Source organism: Callithrix jacchus, chromosome 2, assembly GCF_049354715.1.
Source record: "Callithrix jacchus isolate 240 chromosome 2, calJac240_pri, whole genome shotgun sequence".
NCBI lineage: Eukaryota > Metazoa > Chordata > Mammalia > Primates > Cebidae > Callithrix > Callithrix jacchus.
The window spans coordinates 61,535,468-61,547,501 of record NC_133503.1 but is presented as its reverse complement, the minus strand read 5'-3'; the positions used below and the strand labels follow the sequence as shown (position 1 = coordinate 61,547,501).

The window sequence follows — 12,034 nt, the reverse complement described above, 5'->3', positions numbered from 1 at the left end:
GTCTGTAGTCAGTGGACAAGGTGAACCCATTGCATAGTTACATCACAGCTGATTTCTGCCTGACCCAGTGAGACATAAGAGACTTCTAACTGGCCTTTCTGGCAGTGATGACTTACTCATGAGAACATGCCTTCATCCTTCTCCAGAAGAGGAGAAGGGAAAACACAAAAAGAAATGCCTGGTGCAGAGCCCCAATTCCTACTTCATGAACGTGAAATGACCAGGCTGCTATCAAATCACCACAGTCTTTAGCCATGCACAAACAGTAGTTTTGTTTGTTGACTGCTCCACTGTCCTCCACCAGCCTACAGGAGGAAAAACAAGGCTTACGGAAGGATGTTCTTTCAGGGGGAAGGAGCACTAAAAGCACTCTGAATCAAGATGGTGCAAAACCGTTTCAATAAACACACTTTGGATTAAAAAAATGAGAGACCTCTAACTGGATTCCAATCAGTTAATTATTAGATCCAATCTGATCCTGGAGCCAGTCCAGGTTTTGTCCCAACATTCAAATCAAGTTTGAATTGGAAACTTGCTTACACTAACTCAGAGAGCTCAAAACAAAATTTTGTGACACTTGGGAATCCAAGAGGAAACTTACCAAAATTCCCAGGTACTGCAAAAGAGCCATGAAAACAATAGGTTATTGCTCAGTCACCTGGTGGTGGTCACTGGAGGCCCTATCTCAGATTCCACTGTTGACGCAGTCTGTTAAAATCTAGAAAATCTGCTGGGCACAATGGCTTATGCCTGTAACCCCAGCACTTGGGAGGCCAAGAATCAAACTAGCTGGGTGTGGTGGCAGGTGTCTGTGAAGCAGGAGAATCTCTTGAACCTGGGAGGAGGAGGTTGCAGTGAGCCAAGATCTTGCTACTGCACTCCAGCCCGGGTAGCAGAGTAAGACTCTGTCTCAAAATAAGAAAAAAAAGTTTTAGAAAACCTTAGACAAATTAAATTTAACAGTGTTTAATTGAGCAAAGAGTGATTAAAAAATAGGGCAGTCTCTTGAGCCAGAATAGGGTCAGAGAGACTCTCAAGCAACTACTTTGACAAAGATGTCCAAACCAGAGCAACTCCATCTTGAATACGGGTGAGGTAAAATAAGGCTGAGGCCTGCTGGGTTGCATTCCCAGGAGGTTAGGCATTCCCAATCACAGGAAAAAATAAGAGGTTGGCAGGACCGATATTACACAATACAGAGCATAAGGACTCTGCTGATAAAACAAAATGTAGTAAAGAGGCTGTCCAAAATCCCTCAAAACTAAGATGACAATAAAAGTGACTTCTGGTCATCTTCACTGCACATTATATGGTAATTATAATGCAGAAGCAAGAAAAAAGACACTCCCCAGAGCACCATGACAGTTTACAAATGCCAGGACAATGTCCTGAAGTTACCTTATATAGTCTAAAAGGCAGAGAAAAACCACAGTCCCAAAAATTGCCTACCCATTTCTGGAAAACTCATGAATAATCCTTCTTTTTTTATCAGCATGAAATTAAGAAAGAAGTATATGCACCCAAGCAGTCCAAAGAGTAGCTCTGTTTTTCCTTTCTTTCTTTGCTTCCTCCCTCCCTCCCTCCCTCCCTCCCTCCCTCCCTCCCTTCCTTCCTTCCTTCCTTCCTTCCTTCCTTCCTTTTTTCTTATATGTGAATCTGCTCAACAAAAAAGATGATATCAGACAAATATTCAGCACACATGTGAGGCTGTTACTCTCCTACCAAGAAAGAGTCTGCAGGTGGTCTTGGGGCTCTCATGCATGAGTCCAATTCACCGTTGAGATTCTGACTTGCATGCTTGTACTCAACTCACACGTGTTCACTCTCTTATCTGGTGTTGGGACCAGTGTGGGACTGTAAATCTAATCTCTGGATATTACTGCAGGTGTGATTGTGACAGATCTTTTCCCAGCTCCTGATATTTGACTATTTTTTTGTAAAGCTCAAAATGGGACAGGGACATACATTTGGGCCATAAAAGTTGGCAATGTGACTCTTCTATTTTGGTCCTGTTCCTAGAGAAAATTTTGACATATCTCTGAGCCTATCACCTAGGTGACATTACCATCTTTTTCTACCTGGGCCCTGCCCACAGAAAAAATTGTGATATATCTTTAAGCCCATCACCTAGATTATGTGACTCTTCCCTTCTGCTAGGGCCTTGCTTCCAGTAGGAAGTGTGACACATCACTGGACCCTGCACCCAAATAATGTGACTTTCCTACCTGGGCCCTGCCTACAGTGGACATTGTGACTCTCACAGGTAAATCCAGCCAACAATTGGGATTGTCACCTTTACCTTCAAACATAGACACAGCCCACAGATGAGGTTATACATCTCACATGCGAATGCATACCATGGTTGGAATTGTGACTGTCAGATGTGGATTTGGCCACAGGTTGAAAAGTAAGTCAGGTTTCAACTCAACTCACAAGCTCAGTGTTATCTCTTATACGAAATCCAGCTAATAGAAAAGATGTTGGCTTTCACTGTTAGGCTTAGGGCAATAGTTGTGGTTCTGGGTTTTTTACTTGCACAGAGGTCACAGAAAACTGCAGCACTTATGCATACTATATAATGCCCTAGGGGGAAACAGGGCGTGTCATAACACAGCCCAATTTCATAAGAAACTGAGGTTGTTATTTGCATATGCACAACCAGCTGGCAGAATTGTCACCCACACACATGAACAGATCCCACTGGTGAGGTTCTAAATTTGGGGAGGTGGAGGCAGCTGCCTTCCAGGCATACCTCGATCAAATGTGACATACCTCAATCAAATACTTATGTGATGTAACTCTCCAGCCTGGACCTTCCCAATATAATGCATTTGAAATATCTTTGGGCTTATTGCCTAAGTGATGTGACTCTACTTACCTGCCTGATCCTGGCCTTCATTGAGAATTGTGACATATTGCTGGGCCCAGCGTCTAGGTTATGTGACTCTTCTTTGCTGCTTGTACCTGCATTTAGAAGGGATTGTGACATATTTCTAGGCCAAGAACCTCAGGGATGGGACACTCCTGCCTTGGTCCTGGCTTCAGGAAAAATTGTGACATAACTCTGGGTCTATTACCTAGGTGATGTGACTCTCATGTCTTGTCTGGGCCAACCCAAAGGGGTCACTGTGACATATTTCTAAGAACATCACAGAGATGCTGTGACTCTTCTGTTTCTCCAGGCCCTGGTTCCAGTAGGAATTGTGACATAACACCGGGTCCATACCATAGGTTACTCATGTAGCTCTTCTAACCTGTCTGAGCTCTGCTTACAAGAAAGATTGTGACATACAGCTGGGCCTATCACCTAGTCATTGTGACCCTCCTTTTCTTCCTATGCCCTGTTGTCAGTGAAGATTGTGACAAATCTCTGTGCCAATCAGATGTGTGATATGACTCTTCTCTCTTGCCTGAGCCCTGATAACAGGGAGCATTGTGACATATCACTAGGCTCAGCATCGAGGTAATGTGACTCTTCTTGCTGCCTGGGCCCTACTTACAGAAGGAATTGTGACATACTGCTAAACCAAGAACTCAGATGATGTGACTCTCCTGCCTGTGCCCTGCCTACAGTGGGCATTGTGACATATCACTGGGCCCAGCACCAAGGTGATGTGACTCTCCTGTTTTGTCCCTGCCCACAGGTGAAATTAGAACATATACCTGGGCCCAGATTACAGGCACAATGATGACTCTTATACCTGGACACAGCCAGTAGGAGATATTTTGACTCACAGCCAGGCTTAGGGCCAAAGGCAAAGTCATTCATCTCCTACTTGTATAAAGTTCATAGAGAATTACAAAACTCAGGCCTATTGTATAAAGCCCTAGACTGATACAGAGAATTTTATAATTGGGCTCAGCTAACAGGTAAGATTGTGACTTTCACATGTAGACCCAGCTGACATAATCTTAATACTCACACATGAATAGAGCCTACTGACGAGGCACTTAATCTCAAATACAAAAACAGTTGCAAGTTGGAATTTTCACTCCTATATGTGGATCTGGTCTACAGGTGGCTTGGTGACTCCTGAACCATGACTCAGAAGACCTGTAAAGCTGTGACTCCCCCAGTGGAACACAATCTGCAGGTGGGATTGGGGCTCCTATGCACAGTTCTTGCCCATTGTTGAAATTGTGACTCCTGTATTTGAACCCAACTCACAGGTGGGGTTGCCTCTCTTACCTGAAGCTGGGACTTCTGTGGGACTGTGAAACTCATTTGTGTACATTTCTGAGTGTGATTCAAACATATGCCTTTTCCCAGAACTCAGGTTTGACTTCCTTTCTGAGACCAAGTCCACAGATAAGGTTGTGACATATACATGAATCAATCGCCTAAGTAATGTTAAATTTTCCCTGGCCCTGACCCAGGTTATGTGACTCCCCTGCCTGGACCCTGCCTACATTGGGCATTGTGACTTATCTCTGGGTCCATCACAAAGGTGATGTGACTTCCTTCTACTGCCTTGGTCCTGCACTTAGAGTGCATTGTGACATATAGTTAGGTACTGAACCCAGGTAATGGGACACTCCTGCCTGGGTTCTTTCTACTGGAAGCATTGTAGCATATCACTTAGCACAACACACAGGTGATGTGATTCTGCTCTCTCACCTGGTCTCTGCCCACTGAAGTGATTGTGACCCATCACTGAGCCAAGAACCAAGGTAATGTCACTTTCCTGCCTTGGCCAGGGTGATGGGTCCCTGAGGTGAGATGAATCCATCCATGGCAGTGTGTATGGCAGCTTCAGTCTGATCCCTTAAGGAGGTTGACAGGATGGCCTCCAAGTGCTGGGATTCCCAGAGAACCAACAAAGATAAAGAAAGCTCAGGCTGAGTCCAGGAGAACAAGCAGGGTTTCTCACTTTAGAAGGCTGAGGCAGATGGATCACACAGTCAGGAGTTCAAGACCAGCCTGGCCAAGATGGTAAAACTCCATCTCTACTAAAAATACAACAATTAGCTGGGAATGGTGGTGCATGCCTGTAATCCCAACTACTCAGGATACAGAGGCAGGAGAATCACTTGAACCTGGTAGGCAGAGGTTGCCATGAGCCGAAATCATGCCATTGCACTCTAGTCTGGGCAAGAAGAGCAAAACTCCATTTCAAAAAAAAAGAGAGAGAAATATGTTCTGAGATTCACCAATGTACCTGCATACTGGATCCATGTATGAACATCGCAGTTCCAGCCTTCTAGTGTGAGATTCAGAGCTGCAACTATGATCTCTGTCCATGTTGGAAGGTAACAATTTTTAATGTCTGCTGAGTGTGTATACAAGAGACACATATTTATCAATTCACCAGAGCAGGAGAGTCGCATCAGATGGGTACTAAACCCAGTGATATGTCACAATGACCACTATAGGCAGGGCACTCATAGGACAGCCTGATCATCTAGAGTCTTGGGCCCCATGATGACACTCTCTGTACCACCTGAAAGCTTTATACAATATATGTGAGAGTCACAATCTGTTCCAAGACTTTCATGCTGACATGGACCCAACATCTAATCAGTTATCAGTTGCTCTTAGCCTAGGTATGAGAGTCAGTATATCTTCTATTGGCTAGGTACAGGTATCAGAGTCATTAGGGTGCCTGTAAGTTAGGTCCTGAAATGTGTCAGTATCTCATCTGTGCCTGGATCCACAAAAGACAGTAACAGTTCCGCCCAGCAGTATGTTACAAATCCTTCTGCAGACAGAAACCATGCAGGAAAAGCAGTCACATCTTCTAGGTCCTCAGCCCAGAGGTATGTCACAATCCTGGTGTAAGTAGGTCACAGACAACAGAGGAAAGTCATATAACATAGGTACTGGTTTCAGTAATATGTCACAATACCCATGAAGGCCAGGGTCCAGGCAAGAGAGAAAAGTTACATCACTTTGGTTACATTCTAGGTTCTGAAATACGCCACAGTGCATTTTGTGTGCGTGGCTCAGGCAGGAGAGAAGAATCACATTACCTAGCTGACTGTCTGATACATACATCGAAGTTCCCCTGAGAGCAGCTCCCAGTCAGAAGAGTCATATCACATGAGTGTGTGATCCACATATATGTACACATTTCAACTATGTGCTGGGCTTAGACAGAGCAAAACAAATCAGGTGCTAGGCAAAAGTATAAATCACAATTACCCCTGAGAGAAGAGATGAAGACTTACAATTTTGCAAATGTCCCAAATCCAGATATGAGAGTCAACTCCTGCTGTGAGTGTCCCAACTTCATCTGCAAATATTGGCCTGGTAAGGTAGTCATAGCACCACTGGGGTGCTGAATCTTGGTCCAAGAGTCACTATATTACCTGTGGATCATATGTACGTAAGAGTCAAAATTCCAACTTTCAACTACCTTTGGGTGTGACACTCAGAACCTCAACAGTAGGCTGTGTACATTTGGAGGGTGGGATGACACTCCTTACCATTTATTTGCTGAGTCTGCATATGAGGGTGACAATCTCACCTCTGTGCTGGGCTTCGTTATGACACCTTCTGTTCTACCTGAGGACTTCACATGTTATGCTTGAGCATGTAAATCTTCTCTGAGACCTTTTGTCTATTATGGACCCACGATCTGACCCACTGCCCTAAGCCCAGGCATGAGCATCACCGTTTTTTTATTGGCTGGGTTTAGGAATGACAATCATCACTGTGCCTGTGAACTAAGTCCAGAAATGAGTCACCATCCCATCGGTGACTGGATCCACATATGACAGTCTCAATTTCAACTGTGGACCTCATCTGTGAGTCAGATTCAGAATCTCACCAGTGGGATATGTCCATGTGTTAGGGTAAATTTTCTAACTGTTGGCTGGATGTACATATAAGAGACACAATCTAGACTTTGTGTTGGGTCCTTTTATGACATTCTCTCTACCATTCATGGACATTATATAATATATGTGAGTGCTGTAATCCTCTGTGACTTTAGTACCACTAAAAAGTGGTACTACTTGTTCTTAGCAGGACCTTACTTGTTCTTAGCATAGCTGCAAGAGTTAACAGCTCTCCTGTTGTCTGGGACCAGGTATAAGAGTAAACACCATGACTGTAAGCTGGATCCAACCTGTGGCTAGATCTACATATGACAGACAACTTAAACTAGATTGTCTTCATGTGAGAGCCAGAACCCCATTAGTGGGCTTTTTCTATGTGTGATGGTGACAATCTGTTTTTGTTTTGGAGATGGAGACTCGCTCTGTCACCCAGGCAGGAGTGCAGTGGCGCAATCTTGGCGCACTGCAACCTCTGCTTCCCAGGTTTAAGTAATTCTCCTGCCTCAACTTCCTGAGTAGCTAGGATTATAGAAGCCCACCACCACTCCCAACTAAGTTTTGTATTTTTAGTGAGACAGGGTTTCACCATATTGTTCAGGTTGGTCTTGAACTCCTGAACTCAAGTGATCCACTCTCTTTGGCCTCCCAAAGTTCTGGGATTTCAGGCTTGAGCCACCATGCGCAGCTGAGGGTGACAATGTTAACTATCAGCACAGTGTTCCTATAAGAGGCACAATCTCACCTGTGCTGTGAACCCTGTTATTACAGTCTCTGTACTACCCAAGGGCTCTATATGATATGCATTAAATGTAACAATCCTCTGTTACCATGGTACAAGTTGGACACCCAAAACCTTACCCATGCCCATAAGGCTGTCTATAATCATAAAAATCTCTCTTATTGACTGGGTTTATGTATAAAATTCATCATCATACCTGTGAGCTGGGCAAGGTATATGTAACAATCCACCCTGTGGACAGGCCCCATGAAGAAGAGTCACATTACCTTGACGCTGGACCCAGTGATATGTGACAATCCACCATGTGGACAGGGACAAGGCATCAAAGGAGAGTAACATTAACTAGATAATGGGAACTGAGATATGTCAGAATGCCCTCTGAGGGGGTGACTCAGAGAGAAGAGTCACATTATTTGGGTGCAGAGCCCAGGAATATGTCACAGTGGGCTTTGTCCATGTGACAAAGTGACAATTCTTACTGTTGGCTGTGTGTGCCTATGAAAGTCACAATCTAACCTGTGTGCTGGGCCTTGTTATGACACTTTCTGTACCACCCAAGAAGTTTATGAAATGTGCGAGTGAAAGGCCGAAATGGGTATGCTGGACATTACCCATTTGACTAAGCCTAACTAGGACAGTCAAAATTTCTCCTAATGGGTCATGCATGGTGGCTCACACCTGTAATCCCAGCACTTTGGAAGGCCGAGGTGGGTGGATCATGGGGTCAAGAGATTGAGACCATCCTGGCCACCATGGTGAAACCCCATCTGTACTAAAAATACAAAAATTAGCTGGGTGTGGAGGCATGCACCTGTAGTCCCAGCTACTTGGGAGGCTGAGGCAGGAGAATTGCTTGAACCCAGGAGGTGGAGGTTGCAGTGAGTCAAGATCATGCCACTGCACTCCAGCCTGGCACCTGGCGACAGAGCAAGACTGTCTCAAAAAAAAAAAGTCAGTCTGTAAGAGAGTGTGCCTCTGACCTAACTCGGTCTGATGTCCCTTCCAGGCTTAGAATAAACCTGTTAGCTGTTGAGCCATCCTTTGTGTTTCTCTCCTCTTTGTTTACTTCTTGCAATAGTAAGTCTACAATAAACAAAAAAAATCAGCTAAACATGGTGGCATTGATGACATGCACCTGTGTAGTCCAAGCTAGTCAGGATGCTGAGGTGGGAGGGTCATTTGAGTCCATAAAGTCAAGGCTGTGGGGAGCCAAGATTGCACCAGTGCACACCAGCCTTGGTGGAAAAGAAAGATCCCTGTTAAAAAAAAAAATCTGTACTGCTGTTACCGATATTAGTAGCAGCCTGTTTTGTTTGTTTTCTCAAATGTTTGCTTTTAAAAAATGATACAGGCCAGATGCAGTGGCTCATGCCTGTAATCCCAGCACTTTGGGAAGCCAAGTTAGGTGAATCACCTGAGGTCAGGAGTTCCAGACCAGCCTGGCCAACAAGGTGAATTCGTGTCTTTACTAAAAATACAAAAGCCAGCTGTGGTGGCACATGCCTGTAATCCCAGCTACTCAGGAGGTTGAGGCAGGAGAATAGCTTGAAACCAAGATTACAGTGAGCCAAGATTGTGCCACTGCACTCTAGCCTGGGTAAAAGAGTGAGACTCCATCTCAAAAAAAAAAAAAAAAAAAAATAGAGAATACAATTCAGGTGCGGAGGCTCACCCCTGTAATCCCAACAGTTTGGGAGACCAAGATGGGCAGATCATCTGTGGTCAGGAGTTCGAGACCAGCCTGACCAACATGGAGAAACCCTGTCTCTACTAAAAATACAAAATTAGTTGGTCGTGATGGCGGGCACCTGTAATCCCAGCTACTCTGGAGGCTGAGGCAGAAGAATTACTTGAACCAGGGAGGCTGAGGTTGCACTGAGCTGAGATCGCAATCATTGCACTCCAGCCTGGGTGACAGAATGAAACTTCATCTCAGAAAAAAAAAACCAAAATGCTGGGCGTGATCGGCTCACGCCTGTAATTCAAGCACTTTGGAAGGTTGAGGCAGGTGGATCACAAGGTCAGGAGATCGAGACCATCCTGGCCAACATGGTGAAAACCCATCTCTACCCGGGCATGGTGACATGCAACTGTAGTCCCATCTACTCGGGAGGCTACTGTGGCAGGGGAATCACTTGAACCTGGAGGTGGAGGTTTCAGTGAACAGAGATTGCACCACTGCACTCCAGCCTGTGACAGAGCAAGCCTCCATCTCAAAAAAATAAAAAATAAGAAAAGAGATAGTATGGTGAATTTTGAAATGTTCTATTCAATCTATGTGTAAATGTAATTTGTTTTAATAAATGAAACTAAAAGTTTTTTTATATTTTTAAACATTGTTGTGTACTGAATAACATGTTACTCTACAAAATATTAACCTATTCACCTTGCTCAAAATCTTAAATAGTATATGGCAATGATGAATACTGGACAATGTAGGTTAGTACTGAGAGTGACAGGAGGCAGCCAAATGCCAAGGCGTTTGATTTTATCATACACAGTTTATATTACATGTATTGCTTTTTAAGATCTCCAACAAAATAAAGTATTAAAAAACCCAAATTTTAATTTCTGAAAGCTTTTCCATTAAAATTTGTAAAGTCAGAGGAGAAAATTTAAAACCTGGGTGTTCTTTATTTATTTGCATTATTGGTCTACTTTATTAAAATACAATCTTCAAAAGGCATTGTAGCCAGCTCTGCAGGCTGCTAGCTTTTTTCCAAGGTAAAGAATAGCATATAAGACTACCATAATAGCCGGGACATATTTTTCATACATGCCCTCAACATGACACATCTAAATATTGAAGAATTGTAAAAATTGGTACACATTGTCACTGCAACAAGAATTTTTTAAAACTTTGTACTGACTGTAGAGAATTGTTAATAGTTTTTTTCTTTCTTTTTTTTTTCTGAATCAAAGATTTAATAAAATAACTGGCTTATGAACTCTAAGAGGAGAGCACATATTTAGCCATAGATACCAGCTTCTCATGAAAAAGATTTCATCCTTCTCATTGAAATTTCTCTGAGGGTAGTTTACTGATTTCAGGTAGAATTTAACATTCTTCCTAAAAGCAGAAACAAACAAGACTAAACTGAACAAAACTAATAAAAGTGAACTCAAATTTACTGACAAAATCATGGGTACATCTAAATAGTTAGACTCTACCAGCTTTATGTAAATGAGCAAAAAGTATTACTACAAAGAAGTCTTTACTCTTAGGGAAATAAAAAGCCACTTTTGATCAATTGTTCCCACATACACTCACCCAGGTCCCCCAAGCACCCACCAGAAGGGTCCTGTCCCAGAGTGAAGCTATTGTGGCCTGGGCGGGGTGGGGCCGGGTTTCTGCAACCGCAGGGCCCTGTTGGGTGGCAGCCTGCACTGCGGGTTTCCCAGCCAAGGCCGGGGTGGGTACTGGGCTGGCGGGCATCAAGCCGGGAACCTGCAGCACAAGGTCAGAGATCGGAGAATGGTGAGGCGCACGGAGAGGCGGGGTGTCCGCCACCGGGATTCAGAGCGGTCGGTGCAGTGGGGCAGGGGCGGGTCTCTGGCTTCCCGCTCTGGGAACTTTGCCCTTGCTGCTCAGTCAGGAAGGGACAGCGGCGAGCAGGACGCCACAGCACCACGCTGGCCTGGAGCTCTGTAGCGCAGGCAGGGCAGCTCGAAGTCAGAGAATTCGGGGCGCAGAAGCCGGGCCGCGGCCACTTCCGCACTGAGCGCCCAGGTCAGGAGCCGCCGCCTCCTCCCGCATACTCAGGAGCCGCCACCTTCTCAGGGCGGTGCAGGAGGCAGACTAGGGGTCGCATGAAGACTCCCGGGCCCCGCCCTAGTCCTCAGCCTGGCCTTGGCCTCCTTGGAGCCCGCACTGCCACAGACCCGCCACCGCCGCCCCACCCTGCTTTTAAGCCTGGTGGACTAAGGGATCCAGCTGTCCCTACAGGTGCACATTCAAGGCCAGGCAGATGAGCTGGCAGGTGTGCCGGGGGTGTAGGGCCGCTGGTGGTCAACATCCTGCAAGAGAGAGTGTTCTGGGAGGGGGCCCGAGGCTAGAGAAGGGAAGGGTGCGCCGGGCCACCTTGCAAAGGCACCACGACCCGGAGGTGCAGCACCTGCGGTTTCCAGCCAAGTCTCCAAGCGCTCTGGGTGCTGCCCTCCCCTCACACGGGCTGCCAGACTCCTGGCAGCTACCAGAGCCGGTCTGCCTGGTGGTCGGCTGACAAGAGTTTGCTCCCTGAGAACAGGCAATTGCGATCCTGGACGAGGTGGGCACAAACTCCGCCATCCCCAGCCTGGCAGCATGCACACAGAGGCCTTCATCAGTGGGTGAGCAGGAAGGCTCGGGGAAGACAGGTGGCCCCGCGGGCCTGAGTGATTTACAAGCAAATGAGCTGGGAGTGGAGCCGCCTGGGGCGGGGTGAAGGGGGTTGCCCAGCCAGCCTCCAGGTGTCTTCCTGGAAAGTCAGTTTCCTCACCTATACCAGAGAACAAATATGTCATGGCTGTTTGAAA

The 12,034-nt window shown here is 45.6% G+C and overlaps 1 long non-coding RNA gene across 1 annotated transcript; it reads right to left on the bottom strand.

The window, feature by feature from the left end:
* Window positions 1-1,634: 1,634 nt before the first annotated feature.
* Window positions 1,635-7,835, bottom strand: LOC128930719 (uncharacterized). Its single transcript, XR_008479019.2, has 3 exons — window positions 7,716-7,835; window positions 6,169-6,309; window positions 1,635-2,964 (listed from the first exon to the last, which is right to left on the bottom strand). It is a non-coding gene; the product is annotated as an uncharacterized LOC128930719 (long non-coding RNA).
* Window positions 7,836-12,034: the final 4,199 nt, after the last annotated feature.